Source organism: Thunnus maccoyii, chromosome 16 (assembly GCF_910596095.1).
Source record: "Thunnus maccoyii chromosome 16, fThuMac1.1, whole genome shotgun sequence".
Taxonomy (NCBI): Eukaryota; Metazoa; Chordata; class Actinopteri; order Scombriformes; family Scombridae; genus Thunnus; species Thunnus maccoyii.
In genome coordinates this window covers 14,191,595-14,212,616 of record NC_056548.1, presented here as the reverse complement: position 1 = coordinate 14,212,616, position 21,022 = coordinate 14,191,595, and positions in this window count along the sequence as shown.

The following is a 21,022-nucleotide window of genomic DNA, read 5'->3' as shown; positions in this document are numbered from 1 at the left end:
TGAGTCTGTACAAAAAGGATCATCAAAGACTGTGCGAAGTAGAGGAAAGAAGGCAATTGATATGGCTACTTTGCGGCGCCAACCAAGATCCAGAACAGCCTCAACTCGGCAGGATCGTGGCTCCTGCTCTTCCACTGCATCATGCCCTGTTTTCTCTGGACCATACAGTGACCACGAAGACGACCCTCCAATGCGCCGCCAATCATCTCCTTTACTCAAAGGCTCTTTTTCAAGTCTACACAACTCTGGTCCAAGCCCCAAAGGTTCTCTTTCGAGCCTACAGGGGTCTGTTACCTCCCTCCAAGGATCATTACCGAGTCTCCAAGGATCTCTGCCCAGCTTCCAGGGCTCTTTACCCAATTTGCTGGGATCAATCTCCCGGTTGAAGAGACGGTCACCGGGCAGCCTGGACAACTCCAACCCATGCCTTAGCGAGCGGAGTACCAGCCCCAGCCCACAAAGCGGCAATGACAGCTCTAGTGATGATGATGATGGCAGCTGGGACACCAATAGCTGGAGTTCAGGGGCCACTTGCCTGCTACGGACACCTGTTAAGCAAGATAGTACAGAGGCATCAGGGGAATCAGATGGAAAGGCTTGCACCACTGACCAGGCTGAGCCTGAAATCATTTACCAAAATCTTATCTTCTCACGCCCTGCTGCTAAAGCTGAAAGCAAAGCAGATTGTGCTCCGGAGAGAACCTCCACAGTACTAAAAAAAGATGCAGGAACCCAAAGTGTTTCCTCGTCTTGCATGAGCAAGAATTCCGCTACCACTTCATCACATCAGCAAGACAACAAGAAAGAGGAGAGGCGCAAGTTCTCACAGTTTCTGAATGAGGTGACCTGCAGGGTGCTGAAATCTAATAGTTCTAATGGTCCTCCTCAACAACAATCCACCCTCCGACATCGCCACCAGTCTCCTCCGCCACCGCCACCATCAACCCCTTCTCACCCACCCCTAACAACCGCTCTACATTCAACACCAACAGTCACGTCGCCATCTACATCAGCAACAAACATGTGGTACAGCCCGACCAGCTCAAACCTCCAGACTATCAAGGAGTATGATTCAAAGGACATTACCAGCTCCATCCACCAGTGGAGCAAGACATTACCCAGCTGTAAGATCTTGGAGCCGGGGGATGAGTTGAGGAAAGTTAAAGGGGAAAGTCACTCATACTCAGAGCACGACCTGGAGCTATGTACAAAGATCCAGGCGCAGCCCTCCACTGGGAGACTTTATCTAGAGACAGACATTGACAGAGTGAGGCGACTTGATGAACTGGTAGCTAATGGTACCCTGGGGAAAGAGAGGAGTGAGAAAGGACCGGAGAAGGGTATGGAGAGAGGGAAGGAGAAAGAAAGCAGGATTCTGTGGGAGAGAAATGGAGGCTTAGGGCCAGTGAAAGGTAAGGAGAGGGAGAAGAGAAAAGAGAGCCCTTGGGAGAGAGACAGAGGAGGTGAGAAAGGGAAGGAAAAGGAGAAAGGGAGAGAAAGGCCCTGGGAGAAAGACAGAATAACAGAAAGAGAGAGGGAGAAGGAGAAGAAAGTGGTACTTACCAGTTATGAGCACCCTTCTTCTCAATTGGCTTCCAGTGGACGAAGTAACCCCTGCCCTGTCTTCAGCTGGCCCGAAGGATTTCCCAGAATGTCCTACAGGTCTACATCACTACCCAGACCTGTTAATATCACTGTGAGTACACAAGTACAGTTAATGGTTCAGTTCACAGAAATTACAAAAAATATATTTTCCTGCTTACCTTTACTAGTATCTAGTCATGCATATAGTTATTTAGATCATTTGTGGTTCTCAAAGTGATTAAAATTACATTTAAAAAGTTTGACATCAACGTCTCTTAAAAGAGACAGTGTCTTAATTACTCTGTATAGTCCACAAAACATAATCACCAGACCTGAATGCTGATATTGGTCAATCCAGAAAAACCCTTGACAACATGTTTTAAGGCAGTGCCACCATTTTCAAAATTCTTCTTTTTTACAATATCTGTGCTTGGCAACTATGGTATTACTAAGGTTATGGTAAACACTTGGTTAAAGTTAAGATATGTTTAAAGGATAGGTTCACAGTTTTTCAAGTCTTGCCTAAAACAATATTCAGGTGCCCAAATGAACATAAACACGTTTCAAAATTCCTTGTTTTTTGTTGTTGTTCGATCCTTCCACTGCAGCTGAACAGGAAAACACTATCCATCGAGACACAAAGAGGGGATTTTTTTAACTAAAAAGACTGTAACTGTGGAAGATATCCACTTTATCTGAGTAGGTCAGACTGTTGAAGCCTCATATATTACCTTCAGATGAACATTTAAATACATTTTAACTCAAAACAAGGACTGTGGATTTTGTCCCCCATCACATCAATTGTAAGCACATTTGGAGGGGATCTTCTAACGGTCAGTATGAATAGGAGGAATGATTAACAGTGAGAAAAACCTTTTGCAATGTCCATAAGGGCACCTGAATGTTGTTTTAAGACAGACTTAAAAATTGTGACCCTATCCATTTAGGCTACATAAATACCATGCTACTCCGAGCACTGGCCCTGAATGTTGGTATTGGATATAAATTATGAATTGTGGAATTCACCAGCTGGAAAATAATTACTAGAAAAACTGGGCTGCAAAACACCCAGTCAACAGTTTTTACAGTAGAAAGTCATTCCAGTGAATATTTCTTAGTGACACTGGTGCTGGACTAAGCTGGCTCTTTTTCCTTCCTAATTTAATCAATGTTAAGTCCTAATGTGTATCACGGCGTCTTTCTCTCAACCCCTCTGTTGGCCAGGGAAGGGTGTCAACTACCATCTGCCATATACATGAGGCTGTCTGATGCTGTTTTTGACCTGATAGTGAGGAATTTTTTATAAGAACATAAAGTCTGAAAAATGTTTATGTGAGAGTGTACCAGGGTGCGTTCTGGTAGGTAGTAGTGAGCTTATACTGTCGGTTTAATTACTATATTGTAAACACAGATGTATGCACCTGAACATGCACAATTGTCCATACTGTGAAAAGTATTTGTTAGAAGTTTGATCATGACTCAATGATAGTCACTAGAATCAGCTTAGTATAGTACAGGTCAGTCTAAATATGTATATTTGGACATTTTTGCAGACTGTACTGCCTAGAGCTGTGGGATCTTATTGTTGAGGTGACTTTCAGCCTTTACCACATGTGATGCACATGTGATGATATAGATGAGATTTTATTACATTTTATGCAGTTATTACATCATGCGCAGTTACTGCATCATGAGTTATTGTGAGTATATTGTTATTCAAGAGGAACATACATTGTCTGCAGTTGATATACAGTTGATGTTTCTTGTTCATGCAGTACAAGTAGATTGCCAGAAATGAGGGACGAAATGAATAAGACTACACAAGCCACTGATGATTTCACTCAACCTTTATTCAAAGCTTTGATAGAGCTTATTGCATCACATTCCTCCTTGTTAGCTGAATATTACTCTTCCCTGAGTTATTAGAATTTATGTTTGGTGTTTTGTTTAATTGTATCTGACACATCACCTACTTGCCATACTATACAAAATGTGCAAAAATGATTATTCGTTAATGTGATGTGAATGGGGAATCTGTACTATTTTGTACTGAGCATGCACAGGAATGTATTGCATATGCAGAACATATCTGCGCTCTTTCTCAATCTTTTCAGACACTCCAAATCAAAGCATGACCTACAGTTTGAATGAATCTCTTCTCACTATGTGCATTTTCATAGCCGGGATGTTCTCAAAGGGGTGCTACAGTAAAGGTCTATATTACTTCTCATTTAAATGCATTAGCATCTTTCTGCCCTCCAAGCATCCAACAGAGAGATAGCAAAGAGGAAGTATTGGTCCCCATGGCATGCAATATTAAAAACATATCCACCCTTATTTACTGCTTATTCACTCAGAGCCTAGAGTAAAAGAGAGAAAGATGACTTAGGTTTCAAACAAATTTCCCTATCTTGCTTGGCTGCCTGTGTGGAGGTAGCTAATACATTAATAATTTAAACACTTTCCTCCATTTTTTGTCAGTTTGAGCCTCAGGCTTAGAAATGCCACTCAGTACTCTGGCCTCTCACACCCTGCTGCACTGTTGTACTAACACTCGCTTGCTAAATGAGTGGACCTTGACCGATGTCCAACAGCGAGGGAACAGGAGATATTTGGGATGCAGCTTACTGATTAGAAATTATTCACCGAATGTCAGCTCCCTAGCAACTGTTGAGCCGATGAGTGGGTGTATGCATTGAAAGGCATATATTCAGTATCAAGAGAAAAAACTGCTGTATGGCAGCTTTTCACACAGTTGGTTACTTGAGAGTTGGACATTGGACAGACAAGGAGGGTAATTCTTTAAAGGCAGGAAGAAAAAGAAGACGGAAAATGTCCTTTGCAGTTAATGTGTTGAAAAGCTTTAGGAGAAGGCGGAGATACATAGTTCCTCTGTTACATATTGCATACAATGAATTTTACACATGCACTAAATAAAGGTATATCTATAGTACAATAAAATGGCAAGTTGGCAGAGTATACTAACTCATTCAGTTGTTACCAGTGTGTCAAAAGCACAAAGGCCATGCACTGAAATGAGCATTAGCCAATCCATATTAAAGCTACAATATCCAAGTTCTGGAAATCAATTGTTAGCATGAGACCCAAAAACAAACAACTCCTCCCTCCACTCCCTCTCCCTGCTCCGCTGCACTCTGCCCAGCCCTTCACCTGCATCCTCATGATAGTGCACATCCAATGTGTTTATGTACTGGAAGTAACAGAGTTCTTGCATTCGACTAAGTATTGGGAGCTTGCTAGCCAGTAAGTAAGCCACAGCGATGCCTTCCAGCAGCTTATGCTAGCTTGGAGCCTCAGTACGAGAGGAGTAGTAGATCAGAAGTGCGTTCATAAGTGTGACACAGGAAGGCAATGCAGACTGCAAATACTCTGAGTGGCTATTGCTGAAAGATACTGGCTATAAATTAGATCAAAAACCATGATTTCAGCTTAACTTTACTGTCAAATCTAAGCAGACACATACAAGCTAGTTTTGAGCAGAAAAAGGAGTTTTTATACAACTGTATAAAAAAATCTGTATTAACATAACATGCCTACAAGAATCTATGTTATTTGTTTAGCACAAAAATACTATTGTGGGGTTTCTCTTTAAAGAGCAACTTACCAGGCTGAAAAGTTTCACTGACCTGTTGCACCTCTGACGACACCAATGATGTCAGAGTGTACTGACACACCCTGAGTACACGTCTAGAAACACTGCAGCAAGGTGAGAAGTTAAACCACTAGAGGTCATCAAAAACAAGATTTTTAGCTGCTGTTAAGTTGCTCTTTAATGATGACAAATCTACATTGTTGTCAGCTTATCATAATTGAGAACATGAGCATGTTTTATGGCAGCATTCACAACCATAACTGATGTAAACTAACCGTAAACAGATTCTGGCTTGATTTCGATGATAGATTATACCTTAAACTTAGGAACAGCAACATAAAGGCTAACATGTTTTTCACTGAATGAATGTACATCCACAGTAGCTCAGGCTGAAGATTATCATTCAGTGATGCCTTTCAGGAATACCGATCCACTCCTCCTCCCTCTCTCTAGGCTTGCCCTCCCCGCACAGAGGGAAGCTGGGATGGACAGAGGGGATTACTGAGCGTTGTCTCATTCAGTAGCTGTATGAGTCATCCTGTTGTATCACTCGCACTGTTTGTAACACCCACACAACACCACGAAGCACAGCATACACGTGCTCGCTGCGCTCTCACAACCCGCATGTTGAAGCTGTGTAGCTGTGACATTCATTATACCTCACTGAATCCTCGACTATAAATCCTGAGGCTAGCTGGAACTGTGTGCAGCTTGACAACTTGGCACACACTAACACACTAACCTCCTGCAGCACTAACCACACACACACAAACAGTATCTGAACTTCTTGAACTGAGCTAAATATTCTTTGTTTTGGACCTTTTCCAGGGGATGCAGTGAGTAATTGGTTCTGCACCAAAGAATTAAGCCCAATTGAAAATGTAAATGGTAAATGCTCTTGTGAAATCCATGTCATGCATAATGAATGTGCAGCAAATAAATGTGTACAAACAAGGACCTTTTTTACATTCATCTCTAATCAGGTTCACACGTATGAAGATGTGATGAAACACAGGCGAGCGGAGTGAGGTGTCACCTCCGTCTTGTGTGATATTTCAAAATGTCTCAAATTGACTTTCATACATGTTGTTTACCTTTTTACTTTCCATGCTAGAACTTTCCATTTCCTATCATTCATCTTTTTCTGGTTCTCTTCTCTCCTTTCAACATCTACAGTATGGAAGTCCGCCCCTTGGGCACTTTCTCTCCAATTCTGCAGCACGCAGCATTTTTCTTTCGCACTGTTAATCTGTCATTTCTTGCTCTGTCTCTCCCCTTCTCCCTCTTTCACTTAATGCTCTGTCTTTCACTTAATGCTCTTAATACTGATATATTGTGTGTGTGCTGAGAGCGAGAAATAATGGATATATTTGTTTGCCGAGACATAGCCACTCTGAGAGCTCGTTAAACACCAGATAAGAGGTACTCCACAGCATGCAGTGGCAGCAGCGGCGCCAGATAAATCTGCTTGATAAATAAATCTAATCATTTCACCCTCTTTTCTTCTCTTGCTACCAGGAATCTGATGGAGAGATGCAGCATGACACGAGGTTAGCCACTTTCACTTTTTACCTCCTCTCTCTCTCCTCCCGGCAGTGACACCACCACACCTCTCTCTCTCTCTCTCTCTTTTTTCTTCTCTCCATCACTCCCATAACCCCTCCTCTTCCCATACACCTCCTCCTGCTTCATTCAATTCTCAGCTCCCTCTCTCACTTTCTCTCTCTCTCTGCCTACCAGCCTGTCTCCAGTCAGAATTAGAGGAGGCTTTTTCTAAATGCATGTCGCTCTGAGGGGGATGCACAGGCACATGAATATTGTGATCTTATCTGCTGAAAATGAGGCGAAAAGCATATAAACGGTAAGGCAACAAGGGGGAAGTGCATGCCTGGTTTTATTAGGTGCTCTGACATAAGTATGCATAGTTGCTTTGCCACACTTTGTACATAACAATAATGATTGTTGTCAGGGTTCTTCTGCAGCTGTTGTGCCATTCTGTCCATGTGTTGCACAGTCTGAGTGCTCCAACAAAATGGTTGGGTAGGCTTGTGGATAGTATGCTGTGCATTCAACAGTGCAGTATGTATGGAGAATATGAAAACATATTGTGCAGTGTGTTCGGGAGTATGGAGAACATGAAAACATGTTGTGCAGCATGTCTGGGAGTAAACTGAAGCGTTTTGTCACTGTAATCTCTGCAGCAGTGGGAGTGAGGCTACAGGAGACTGTTTGGTTTAGTGGAAGTATCTGCGCTTTTTGCTCGATTCAGCTGTCATTTGGCTTTTATTGGCGTGAGAATAACAAGGCACCAAATGTTTTCACAGCCCTCAATTAATTCTCATATTCATTCGCTGGGGCAAGATGATACCACAGAGAGGCAATTATGAGCTGAACAAGCGCATCATGAGAGAGAAAGTTGTTCTCATTAAAACAAACTCCTTACCTTGTATAGATTAAGAGAAGAGGAAATCCATTGTGTTGTATTTTTTTCTTGATGTCAATCAATCAGTCAATCAATTTTTATTTATATAGCGCTAAATCACAACAAAAGTTCTGGAAAAGGTCCAAAATGGACAAAATGTGTGGAGAAAAGACATGTGATTTCTTCTTCTTCCGTATGTTGCATGTCAGCGGAACATAATCACAACATCTAGAAGTTAATTGCTTTCACCTCCAGTCTTAACCTCCAGCTAGAGTGAGGAAACATTGATTTTTTGAGATGATCTACACTTCCTGTTATATAATTAAAGCAAACAGCACCTCCGATAAGGTGCTGTCCAGAGGGAAACTTTTAAGCCTTTGAAGTGAGTTTTAAACTTCCTGTACAGAGGAAAGAGCTTTAATTAATAAAGAAAAGTGAACAATGTGTCCTAACCCTTTCGGCACCACAGTGTTACATTTTTGTGTTATGTTAGCTTGTGATTATTGTGTGTCATTAGTTCAAAGATGACACTAAAATTATATTCAGTATGTTAAGCTTTAGGAATGACAGTTTAGTCTTATCAATAAATACTTCATGACAACTAAATTTGGAAAAGTTTAAGCATAATTCATCACAGCAACATGTTTTCTGGTGATATAACCAAAAACTCTACTGAAATATTTGATTATTCTAATGTCCAAATGCTTAAAATGGGCCAAAATATGAGAATTAATAAGTCTTGAAGGCTGTCCAAACAAATCATCAGCTCCACCAACCCCCAGCAGCACACCATGCTCTGCTCCTCCTCAGTCTTCTGAAATGATTCTTGTCATAGATAATAAGCCGAAGCTTATCACCAAAGGCTGTTTTCTTCCTCATTTGTAAGATGAGTCAGATCGATGCCAACTAAATTGAGATCATCATGCACTGACAAAACATTACAAACTCACTGTCTTGACATGCAGGATGAACAATGTAAGCGGCACGCAGGGGAAGAAGAGCACATAAAAAGAATATTAGCCAACTAAAAGTCAGTTTTTATGAGATTAACAATTTTTTTATTGTCTTCTTTTAACTGAAACTCATACTTTCCATCTTCTTGTGCTAATTTTCTGCTTCAAAGTTCAGCTTATTGTAGATTGCCGTAATTGCTATTCTTTTATTTTGAGGTTATTAATATCCTCCTTATGAGGTGACTTACACCGCTCGCTCACTTTTGCCAGTCAGACAGAAGAAATATTCAACTTTCCAAAAGAGTGTAATACAAATCTCAGTTTCAAACTGAAATTGAAAGCCGAAATGGTGATGCCCAAAGGAGCACATTATGTACTTAAAAGGGACACTGTGGCCCTTAACTTTAATCCTACCAGCTGGGGTACCTGCAGACCTGAGAGGTCTACTTTCTGTCATATCTCACAAGTGCTTTATTCTATCATTCCAATTTTTCATGACTTTGTCAATCAATTTGTTCCTAATGACTTCATATCATTGTTTTCTGTTTCCGTTTTAATTAGTGCTTTTTAAAAAATACCAATGTTTTGGGGTCCTGGGGGACTACAGTCAAAAGCACCCAATTCTGCCCATGTGGTTGTAATAGATGGAACTATTTACTGAGTTCATGTTTTCCAGGGGTCCTAATTTAAAGTATCACACACTAATAGGGGGGCAGGGGCACTCTGTCAGTCACTTTGAAGGCTTTGTGGAAAGATTGTACTTGGGAAAAAGCCTCAATTTGTATTAAAGAAAAGTATATATTTTCTTTTCACACAACATGCAAATTAACTGTAACTTTCCTGAAATAATAATAATAATCTTTTTTTCAGGTGACATTAATTCCATAACTAATAATGTTTTGAGAAGTAATAAGTTAACATTTTGGTTGGTTTTGGTTGTTTCTTACAGCTTACAGTAGTTTATTCTTCAGTCAGTAGTCTTTGTATGTTAAATATGTTGGTAGGATGAGGGTTAAGTTATAAAAAAAAAAGTTTGGTGACAGCTTGAAACCTCGCATCTTTTCACGAGAGAGGTGAAAAGAGTTTCCATGAGTCCAAGGGTAGTGAAAGTTTCTTTGTGTACGTAAGGCCGCATAAAATTACACTCGTAGCTGCTGAGATTAGTTTTGGATAACCAAGGACAGAAAAGTGATTAAAACTGTACAAACAGCCAGCTCGATAAAAAGGCATTGAGAGAGAAAAAAAGTTGCACCAGCTTCACTTGACTTGCTGCGACTTTTAATTAGGTTTCTACAAATGTTTCAGCTTACCTTCATCAGCTGTATCTACCCGTGATACACTTTGCCTCCAGCACCAGCCCCCGGGAGACATTGCTAGCCCACTCTGCTTCACTCAGACTTTGAGGAATAAACCTTAAGAGGCTTTGTTTGTTCATCTCCCGTCTTTCCCTAAGCTAGGCACGTAGCATCCAAAAGCAGATGCTATACGAACGCTCCCTTCAGGTTAGCCTGGAGCAGTTTACCACCTCCCCACTCTCATTCTTCCGTCTAATTATTTCCAAGATGGTGAGATTTATGCAGAAGACATTTGTGAAGGTGGACTATTGTAGCATCTGGAAGTGGTTGATGAGGGATCTGCCTTGGAGCGTATTCAAGAGGTTGGCTTTGTCTTTGAGTGTGCACATGTGTTCGTATGCTCTGGTTCAAACCCAGTGAATCGCATGTCTAAGTCTTAAGACTCCTTCTCTCTTTGACTTCCCACCTCGCCACCCTCATCGCTCCCTGGACTATTGGAGATACGCCTGTCTGCCACAAAGCATTTATGCCGCTCCGTCAAAGCCAACAGGATAGGGTCAGCTGAGCAACATGAGCCTCCGAAGCGCACGTGCTGGAGATCTCAAGTGTCTTACAAACACATGTGCTCTATGTCCAAAGAAGAGGATGTATGGCATATTTAATGCAGATAAAATACAGAGGATGAAGCTCTTCAACACCAAAGTTTTAACTTGATCTCACTGTCCTCACACAGACTATTTAATCTCTGATGAATGAACGACTTTTTCTTTGTGGTTGCAGCTTATTAATGCATTAGCTTCAGTCCTGATCTCTCTTTTTGTTCAGTGTCATGGTTCAGGGGCTGCTCCTATTATATCAACAATAATCTGTTTTGCAGCACAGCACACACCATGCTGTATCACCAGACAAGAGGCTTGTTGTCAAACACATGTGTACAGCACTCTTATGAGCTACATGTTGAACAAATTGTGCACCTATTGCACCCATTACGCCTCAGTAAACACTTCAGTGCACCTTGGAGGGCCATGCACGCGGCTGTGTGTTCAGCCTGCATGCACACAATCGTACCAACCCCTGGTCGCCTCCTGCTGTGTAATGCATGGGTTTTCAAATGTCCAATCTGGGCTGTGATGATAAAGAGAAAAGGCTCAAAGGTGAAAAGCGCAGGATTCTTTCTTCAAAGGCGAAATTTGGTCGTCATGGCCCTTTGTACTTCTTTATGCTCTGCAGTGCTGGGCCATGCTACTGTACATGCTGTTCTCCACGGGAGGGACTGGAGCTTATAGACTGTAATCTCTGCAGTCAGATTCAGAAGTTGGTTAATTCGTGTGTCTCTGAAAGAAGCAATCAGTACCGTAATGTTTGGATATAGTTCATAGTTTTTGTAAAAGTTTGATTTGTAAATAGAGAAGAAAAGTGTCTGGAACTTTCTTATTTAATGCACTTTATTTTATAACATTTTTGTGGACACACTGCTTCCACCATGTTGATTAGCTACATGTCTGCAAACAAATATGGGCTGCATCTCCTTTAAAGTACCTAACAATATTTTTATATTAACGTTGAACACATAAGTGGCTTGAAAGCTGTTGCTCATAGTAACAAACCCACAAAGACTTATCACCCAACACTGCAGTTCACCTCAGCTCTACAGAGCTTTGTAGCAACTTTCAGCTCATTATTTTAGCTTTCTAGCCTGCACCCTTACCATTCTGGTTCAGTCTCATTGCTTTCAGCATCATTTTTGGCCATTTTTGGCCTCAGCTGTTTTTCACTGAAAAAGCTCTAAAGAGTGACAAATATGCCTATAACAGCTTAAGAGCCACATATGTTCCTCAGGGGTTGGTGGAGCTCAAACAAAGCTAAAAAGAGAGTAGATATAGGACCAGAAACACAACTTCAAATGAATCTTAATGTTGCTCTGTATCTGCTGGATGTATAAATAGGCAACTTATAGCTAATACATTAGCCACATTAACTAAAAGGTAATATAATATGATAATATGCCAGTGTTGTGTTCAGAGCTTGTTTCTGCTGCCTGTAAGTGATTTAAATCACTGTATACTGTATTTTATATAAAGCTGACTATGGGGCAACTACAAATAAGCTATGATAAGGTACATTTTATGGACCCCCTGGTGGGAATGTGAAGTCTCACAGCAGCAGATGTACAAGACAGATGTATAATGTAGATAAGTAACTTAAAAAAACTACAGTACTATACAGTAGATTGTGGGCTACATTATGGTCATCGGATATATAGGAAATGAAGCATAAAAAAAGGAACTAAATGTTCAAGTTTATACAACAGACATAAATAGTAGCTCTCTGTCAACACTGTTGATTCTAAACAATCTGAGGCGATTACTTTGCCAGACTGGGAGCACAGGTATGTCACGACTGTGTTGTCGTGGCAACCTCAGTGAGGAGTGAACTCAGTCTCTTTCAGAGAATTTTAACAATGGAGAAATTGAGAGAGCTTAACTCAGGCTGTGGTTTTAACGCACAAACACATAAACTATGTGAATCTCCCCCTCAGTATCTCCTGTTTCTCTCTTCCTGTCTGTGTCTCACTGTCTCACTATTGTTGCTTGTTCAAAGGGTTATGAAGGGGTGAGGAGCACAGTGAACTGCTGGCCTGCAGCACTGTGTAGTTATATTGTCTACTTATATCAGGAAGCAGAGAGAGAGGAGACATTCTGTCAATACATGCAGATATAGCAATATAAAACACAAACGCTTCATCAAGTTTATTAACGCCTTTTTAAACTACAATTATTTTTACTACGAGGTTGCTATTGTAAAAATTAGAGTCGAAAAAAAGATATATATACATATATATATATATATATATATATATATATATATATGTATATATATATATAAAGAGATCTCACAACTTTGCCTTTGGCTAAAAAAGGAATTAAATTTAGGCAGGCTGGAGTTGTTTTTCTTGATGAGAACGGAAACATCTTTGGAAAGTGTTGGTAACTTGAACAACATTTGACTTGATGAATTTAAAGTCTATTATATCATTCAAGTTGTTGCCCAGAAGGTATTCCGGCAAATATTTTTTTGTCCACCTCTGAAGTTTTTTCAATCTTCCGTAGACACTGAAGAAATTTACACATCAAGATAAATTTTTCCAGAGGACAATGTTGTACCTCTTATGTAACTGATAAAGGTAAAAGTAAATCCAGGGCAACCAAGAAGCTTAGCTGTACCAATGTTGTCCAGGCTGCAAATCTTACATTGTGTGTCATTCTCAATATTTTCCTCTAATTCTTCAGAATAAATAAGGAAAATTAAAATAAAATTCAGATGAGACTGAAAAGCTTGTTGAATTGCAGGGTAATTGTAATTTAAAGCTCCTTCTCTGGAGCATGCAGTCTTTCCAGAGAACATTTCTGGTAGATTTTATTTTATATTTCAACATTCATTGTTGAGCTTCTTTGACAGAATTTTTGAGCCGCACAGAATAGTTGGTATTCTAGCCGAAGGCCAATCTCACTCTGACTTATCAATAACTGTATGTACAGTGAGTTTTTCACCGATCTAAAACTGAGATCTGAATCCAAAGTTGCAGCTTTAACTTGTAGTCCTAAAGTTGCAGCTTCATTTTTCCACTTTGCAAGCCCTCCTTTGATTTAGTGTTAATATGAAGCTTTATGAAACCTGGTTAAAGCACCATTTCGCCCATTTTCAACCTTATCTCTAGCTATCTGAAGTAGGGATATAGTGTGAAAAAAGTCAGCAGTCGTTGCCAATGTTCTCTGTGTCGCAAAATCTGTTGTTCTTCCGGGACCAGTGCCATCATTTGACGTGTACAGTGACAAGGAGGAGGCACGGAAGAAGTATAGGCCTTCAAGTGATGCCCTCAAGAACAGTCAAAGGTGGGTCTCCCAAAACACTCCACCTACCATGTTAAGCTAGTGATAAGGAAAAGCAGATATCTTACTACTAAATACTTTAAAATAGTGTGAGTGTGGAGGAGGAAGCAAACACCAGAGCTACATTATATCTGAATATATAACAGCACAACAGCGACTGTTACCTGTAACTTTTGAGACTGCCTCCAACTTTGAGCACAATCCGGTCCCACCTGCTCCTCATCCAAAATGATGAAAGACACAGCGTTTGGTTGCAGTTTTTCACCCCTTCATCCATGATTGCTTACCAAACCAAGCTGAAATGGAGGCGGCAGACTGGGAGGTTTTTTGACTGCCCACTGGAAGCTCAGCATTTTGGCTTGCGTGTCAGTAAGTTTGCATTGATCCACATAATTAACTCCAGCACGCTGTTTGTGTTATGATCCTTGCACACCATTATGATATATCCAGATTCGATGAAGAAAAACATTTTGTGAATGAAAATAAGCCTCAGTAAAGAGATACAATGCTGCTCACTAACTTTGAATCTGCTAACCAGCCGCTTTGCTGGGAAATGTACTCACCACTTGCGTTCCGTAAACACACCGTCAGTTGGATAGGACGCACGCAATGCATTTTGGTTGTTGTAGGATACCCCCTTAAGAGCGATATGTGGTATCTACAGCCTTTTTCTCAGTTTTCTCTAGTCATAGGTTACCAATTTCAATCATAATTGCACATTTCTACTACATAGGTAACCTAGTTTTAAGAACTCATCATATTCATGAAGTTTCCCTTTAAACATACACAACCAAATTTCTTCTAAAGAAATCTACCTTTTACCCTTTTTTTAGTATTTCATGAAAACTGAATATTCATGATTAGATAAGCAACAATCTAGGTTAAATTTCAGAAATAAAACATCTTCGGGTATCATTTATGAAGAGTTTAACTCTTGAAAACTCAGCTTCATCAGAGCTTTGTGTGTTTGTGGTCTGCTAACATAAGCAAACAACCCCACAACTGTAAATAGACTTTGACTAAAAATTGGCTGAATTCTGATTGGTGCATGGAAGTACAGTATATGACATCACCAGTGGCGGCTGGTGACTCAAAAAATTGGGGAGGACAGGAGGAAAACCAACATGGAATCTTACAACAAACAGCATCAAACTATATCACTGATGAAATCAGAGGGCTGGGGGGCAATTTTATATGCCAATAAAACAATTTGCTTTCAAAAACAAAAACCCCTGAGTGGTGAAGACGTAGCATAAATATATTGTTTCTAAACAAAGAAGTGCTCATTTTAGCCATGCAGTGGTTCAGAATGTGTCATTTTACCAACAAAGCGAAAATTCAAATTTATAGTATTGTTCTATTGTTACAACAGATTTATGTTCTCATCAGAAATAGACAACATATCACATGATTTACAAATGTTTGCTGTGTATTTTCTTAATATACGGAAATATATAAAGTACCACAAAGCTTATAATCTGATACAGGTTCAGATCAGTACTGAATACTAGAAAGATTGAACACTAAAAACATTCACAGATCTAAAAGTGTAGGTTCACATCAGAAAGTATTAACGCATGTATCAAATACATGACTTACACACTCGTATCTATATGCACAACATATAAAATATAGTCTACAAAGCTGACATGTTAACACTTATTATTCTAGTTACTTTAAGATTATTACTCAATATAGACATTCACACAACAGCCACAAAGAGAGATATTTAACTTTCAGAGATGAAATTAACGATCAAAGAGACAGAGAGAGAGAAGCTGTATCTGACTCACGTTATCTGACGTCTTCTTCTTTCTTTCATGGAGATGAAGTATTCATGTCATAGCGTCCATTTGTAGCTGTTGGTCATCTTGTTTGTTAGTTAACAGAGCTTTGTGGCTGCTGCTTAACCAGTCTGATATCATTAGCAATAATGACAAACAAGCTAACTCTCCTGGTTGTTTCTCCGGTTGCTTCTCTCTCCAGCCGCTCCCTGGCGGTGTCCTGCTGCTGCTGCACCTCACAGTCCAGATCCATTCTCACCGTTAGCTTAACAACAGTCCTTAACAGTCCTTCCATGGATGTATAAAGACTCCTTCAGGCTGCCACAACAAGCTAACTGTTGCATGGGCTAACGCAAGGAGCTATCTACTGCTCGTTTTCTACTGCTGCTACTCTGCCTTACAGTGGAGAGAATTGAAGATTAAATCTGGAAACTATCATTGGACCAACGCGATGTCAATATTGCATTCTGGTTGTTGATTGGTTAGGGAGGACGTCCTCCCTTGGAGCGTCATTTTACATGTCTTGGCCAATCATAGATTAGCATGAAAAAAATGAAGTACATTAAATCGATGTAAGAGAGCCCGCCCTGCGGAGGACAGTAGGCAACCGTCCTCCTCTGTCCCACACCCCACCTCACTCTCCCCCACTGCACCCCACCACCACTTAGCACACACTGCTCTTTCTCCTCCTGCGCTGCAGGTGTCGCTGTTGAAGCATTTTAACCAGAATTTCAATAATGGATTTTTTCCAAAGAAGAGAGAAAAAATATTTTATAAATAATACTGAGATTGGTAATGGTTTATTTCAACCAAATATTCTTTTTTATATTTTGATCTCCCTCTTGCCTCTCAAAAATAGAGGAGGAGCAACCTCCTCTGCCTCTGTGGACCTCAGGTTCTCAGGTTCTTTAACCTTTAGTGGAAACCCTATTTCTCTATTTACCTACAATAACCTACTTACTGCCAGGAAGGAGGAATACTCCAAGACTACTCCAGCTCCAATTCAGTATTACACATCCATAAAGTTGGGTGAATTGCAAGAGACAGTTTAGAAAATCAGACTTTTAGTCAATTGTGTGAGTCAACCTCCAAAACCACTGGATCCTGGCTGTCCTATAATTCAGTTGTAGTGTTTCTGCTGTACTGAAGGTAAATGACCATGTCTTTGCAGTTTGCAACACAGGCATTAAATGTGATATATAAAAATGCCACTTTTTCAGAGTATTTTTTTCAAGCTTTTCAAAGTTTGCTCTAGAACCATAATAGATTTAGACACAAAAATTACTTTGACATGTAAAATCAACAAAATTCTCCTTTAAGTGCAAGTATATGTCTGTGTACTGTTAATTGCTAAAATAATGTGTCTGTCTCATGATGGACCAGTCAGATCCAGATCCACCTTCCTGTACTGTGACAGATGGCCATCCAGTAAATGTAAATATATATTGCAAATAATGCAGCACAACAAACAGGTTTAAATTGGACTATGAGGAGGTTTGAGCTGCCAGTACCATAATGTAGTGAGTGTGGTTTGGCAGGAGGAAAATACAGATGGAGCTGCAATTTACTCCCCATTTAGAGGTGTAGTACATCGCCTTAAGCTTCTATCGTTTAGCTCTGTCTGCCCCATGAAGATCTCCATCAAGGCCAAATGGTCATGGCTTAGCTTAAAGACACTCTGTGGTGAGATGGTATCGGTTCTTATTTGGGGACTACAGAAATGAACAGACTAATCGGACATTTATTTTATTTGTGAATCAGCCTGTATCATTCCTGAAGTCCTAACCACAAACACACAAAATCGCCACAGTGCTCCCCAGCTGCCTGAGCTGCACAACACACACACACACACACCACAGCATGATGTGGGAAAGATTCCCTGCGGTGGCTCCTGCTGTGGCCCCCTGATGTGATTTGATCTGATCGGGAATAGTGTGAAATCTGCCTACAAATTCTCAAAATTGATTGAACGCTTGCTGTTTCCTCTGAAGCTCATTACACGCACGCACAGTTCCACTTGCATGAATAAAACTTTGTTGACATGCTGTTTAAGGGCCAAGGATACATGGGGGAGCTGGAGGGAGTTTGATGAGTCATAGCGCAGCAGGGAAACTATTCATTATCAGTTAATTTATCCCCAGGAGCTTTTTTTGTTGGGAAACAGCATTACATTGAGAAAACCCAACTGTGAATTCAAACAGATTAGCTTTCTGGCCCTGAAGTGTGTTTAACATGACCTGCACGAACTTGGCCAGGTCTCACAATCTTGTTAATCAATGTAAATATTATCAATGACATTTTTAGATAATTTGATCCAAGACTGATGCTACAGGCGTTCATTGTAAGAAGTTAGAATGCTCTATAACTTTTATTATTTTCAAGGCCAATGAGTTCTTTCTCTTGCCCACTTAAGGTTGTCTCTTTTGATATGTAGATAGAAATTAAAGGAGAGATAAACAGTGTGGAGATCGCTCCTTGGTTGCAGTTCTTGTCTTCAGGCAGCAAATTGTGTTGACTAGTCATCATCCTTGCTCTGGTGATTTAATCCACAGAGCTGTTTTCCTGGCCGCTGGTAGTGAAGCATGCACAAGAGACTTGTATTTCTGGAGTCTTGCATCAGAGGAAATACACAACACGTGGCTCTCAAGTAAAGCTTCTACCGCTGTGGCGGAGCATACCAAGGGGAAAACCTTTGAATTTTTAAAATAATGTTGCTAATTATCACCTCTTCTGCATATGTTTGGTCACTTTTGGTGTTGTAGTGGTGTGTAGCTGAGATGCTGTTAAAGGATCATTCTTGTTTATAGACAGCTTATTTTTCTAATTTTGGCCATCATTACTATTAGTAATAATAAGTCCATGGTCATAGTTTCCTTAACCTTAAAAGGGACATAAGATACTTTTTGTATTATGATGTTGGATGTCTATGTTAAATATGGTCAAAGGTCCAAAACTTGAGGTGATAAGTAAGTGATATGTAATAATGCACCCTGAAAGTCAAAAGCCCAGGCTTTTACCATAGTGGCGGCAGATCAGAAAACAGTCACATGAATAATTTGTGTAACTGTTTTGGAAGGCACAGACAAACAATGGATGTGCCAGATCAGAAAATGTTCATACTATATGGGTCATTTTGGAAGGCAATGGCAAATTATGTATTCTGCATATTTGAGGATTTGTTGAAAGTGGTTTAGATTGATGTTTTGGTGTTCTCAGATCTCAGCAGTTTCTTGGTTTAGTATGACGCCATCATAACCGATAGAAATATGGTCAAAACAACAAAAATAACACCTAAATTGTAATAAACTGGATTTATCCTCTAAGCTGGAATATGAAGGTTTACTGTTTACAGTTGATCCGGTGCTTTTGTCTCTGTGAGCTGTTGACCTTACTAGCAGACTTCAGAAGGGATGGTACTATGAGCATTAATGTTTAATGCCCTCATTTGGTCACTGTGAATAGTATAACTGGCACACAGTAACCTCGCTCACCTCCTGTGGCTCATTACTTGTAAATCAACCCGCAGGCACCGTAAGGGATCCCTGTTGTAGATACAAGATGGATTCTAGCTGGTAGTGACCTTTAGTGGGTGTGAAACTGCATTAAGGATTTTTTTTTCTGAATTAAACTGGAGTCACTATCTATAAGAGGTATTCTCGTGGAGGAGAGAAAGTATACAGGCAGAGTGGGAGGTGGAAACTGTCTACATGAAGTAGGTTACAGTCTGCAGCTTTACAACCATTTGTTCTACTCTCTGTTGTGTGCATTGTCTGATCATTGTGACAAGTTGTAACACTTGGGGATAGTATTTCAGGTAAATAGGGTTTACTTGCGTTTCCATCCACACTATAGACTTGTCTTAATAGTTGTGAGGCAAAGCTGTAGAGAGGAAAGTGCACTTAATTTACATATCTTTTAATGTTTAGAGTTTCTGGCAGTGTAGAGTATCATGAGGTTCTCTGAGGACTCAGACTTGTTCCTTCATGTGGATAGTGTTTACCTTGCCAAACAACACCTGAGGCACCAAGATCTGCTGTTTATCCCCCTCCCCCCGTGATGATACATGCAGAGTACAGTACTTCATATACACTGCAGGGAGGTGTGTGTGTCTGTGTGTGTGTGTGAGGATGGAGTCTATATACAACCACACTTCTTTACCAATTCAGCAACAACTTCTGTCCTCTTTCTCTCTCTCTCTCTCCCTCTGTGACTTACAGATAAGAAAACCACAATAGCAACCGTATTACCAGTGTTTCCAGAACCTGCCATTGTTTCCTGAGCCAGCGTCAAAGGAAGATTAAAAATAATAAGCAGTGGTGCCATTAGAAATGGCAGCAGGCCACAAAATATTTATTCCAGTTTGTTGTTGAACTGCTACCCTGCTACACTGCCACTCTGCGGGGACCGATAAAAGTTATGCTGCTGGAAACCCCCGTTTGTGTTTATGCATTTATGCATACTTGGCTTTTAAGGACAAGACATAGTGCTTTTCAAAAGGCAAATATATGGATTAAATGAAATGTTTGCTCTCCAGCTTACAGTCAGTGATTGTTAGTGGAGATATTTGTTGAGGTAAATTGTTTGTCTCTTACTAAATCTTCCATTTCTACCAGCAATTATTTCACAGTTTATTATTTGTAACATCATATTTTTGATATCAACAAGACTCATCAAATGTAGCTGCATAAAGAGTGACGCACAACTGGAAAAAGGTTTATTTCAGCTTTTTATGTTTGCCAGTGGCAGGTTATTAAGTTCTCACAGTGCAGGAGACCAGAGTTCAAGCCGAGGCACCGCAGAGCAACAACGAAGGATGGAAATGGAAACACAGACGCATTCATCATAAGACTGATTTATTGAGGAATAACCTCTGTAGTCAGCTGGTCAATAACTCACTATTCCATAGGGTCCCGCAGTTTGCGGTGGCTCCATTCAATTGTTCCCAACCAGAGAGAGAAATTAACGATGAAAAAGCAAGCTGAGGTGATGAAGCTCTCTACTTTTATTGCTGTAGATTTCTTCTTTTTTTGTATTTCATTAATTCAAGTTGTGGTTTTATTTTGGCTTGTAAAATTAAAAGGAAATTAAATATAAGATCATTCAATGGGAAGTGCAAAGTTCAGCTGGAGGAGCAATAATTCAAAGTATTGCATACTATTTAAGTTTGTTTACCAAACTTATTTAATTGATCCCGCAGCTCTGCTACATCGTATCAAACTTGCTTGTTTTCTGAATGCACACAGAAATCTCTGTTTTTCTCCAGAGTCAACAGAACTAAATGTGATGCTAAATCTTTGGGACTTCAAAGCTGTTTTTCTCTGCTCTCTTGCCAGGGTCATCACAGATAGCCAACTCCTATCTGCCTCCCCAGGCAAGACTTAGAGCTTTGACTGTTGGTTTGTGGTTAGAGTTCAAACTTGGCTTCAACATTCAGCCGACCAGCAGCAGCAGCAGCAGCAGCAGCAGAGGCAACAACTATAC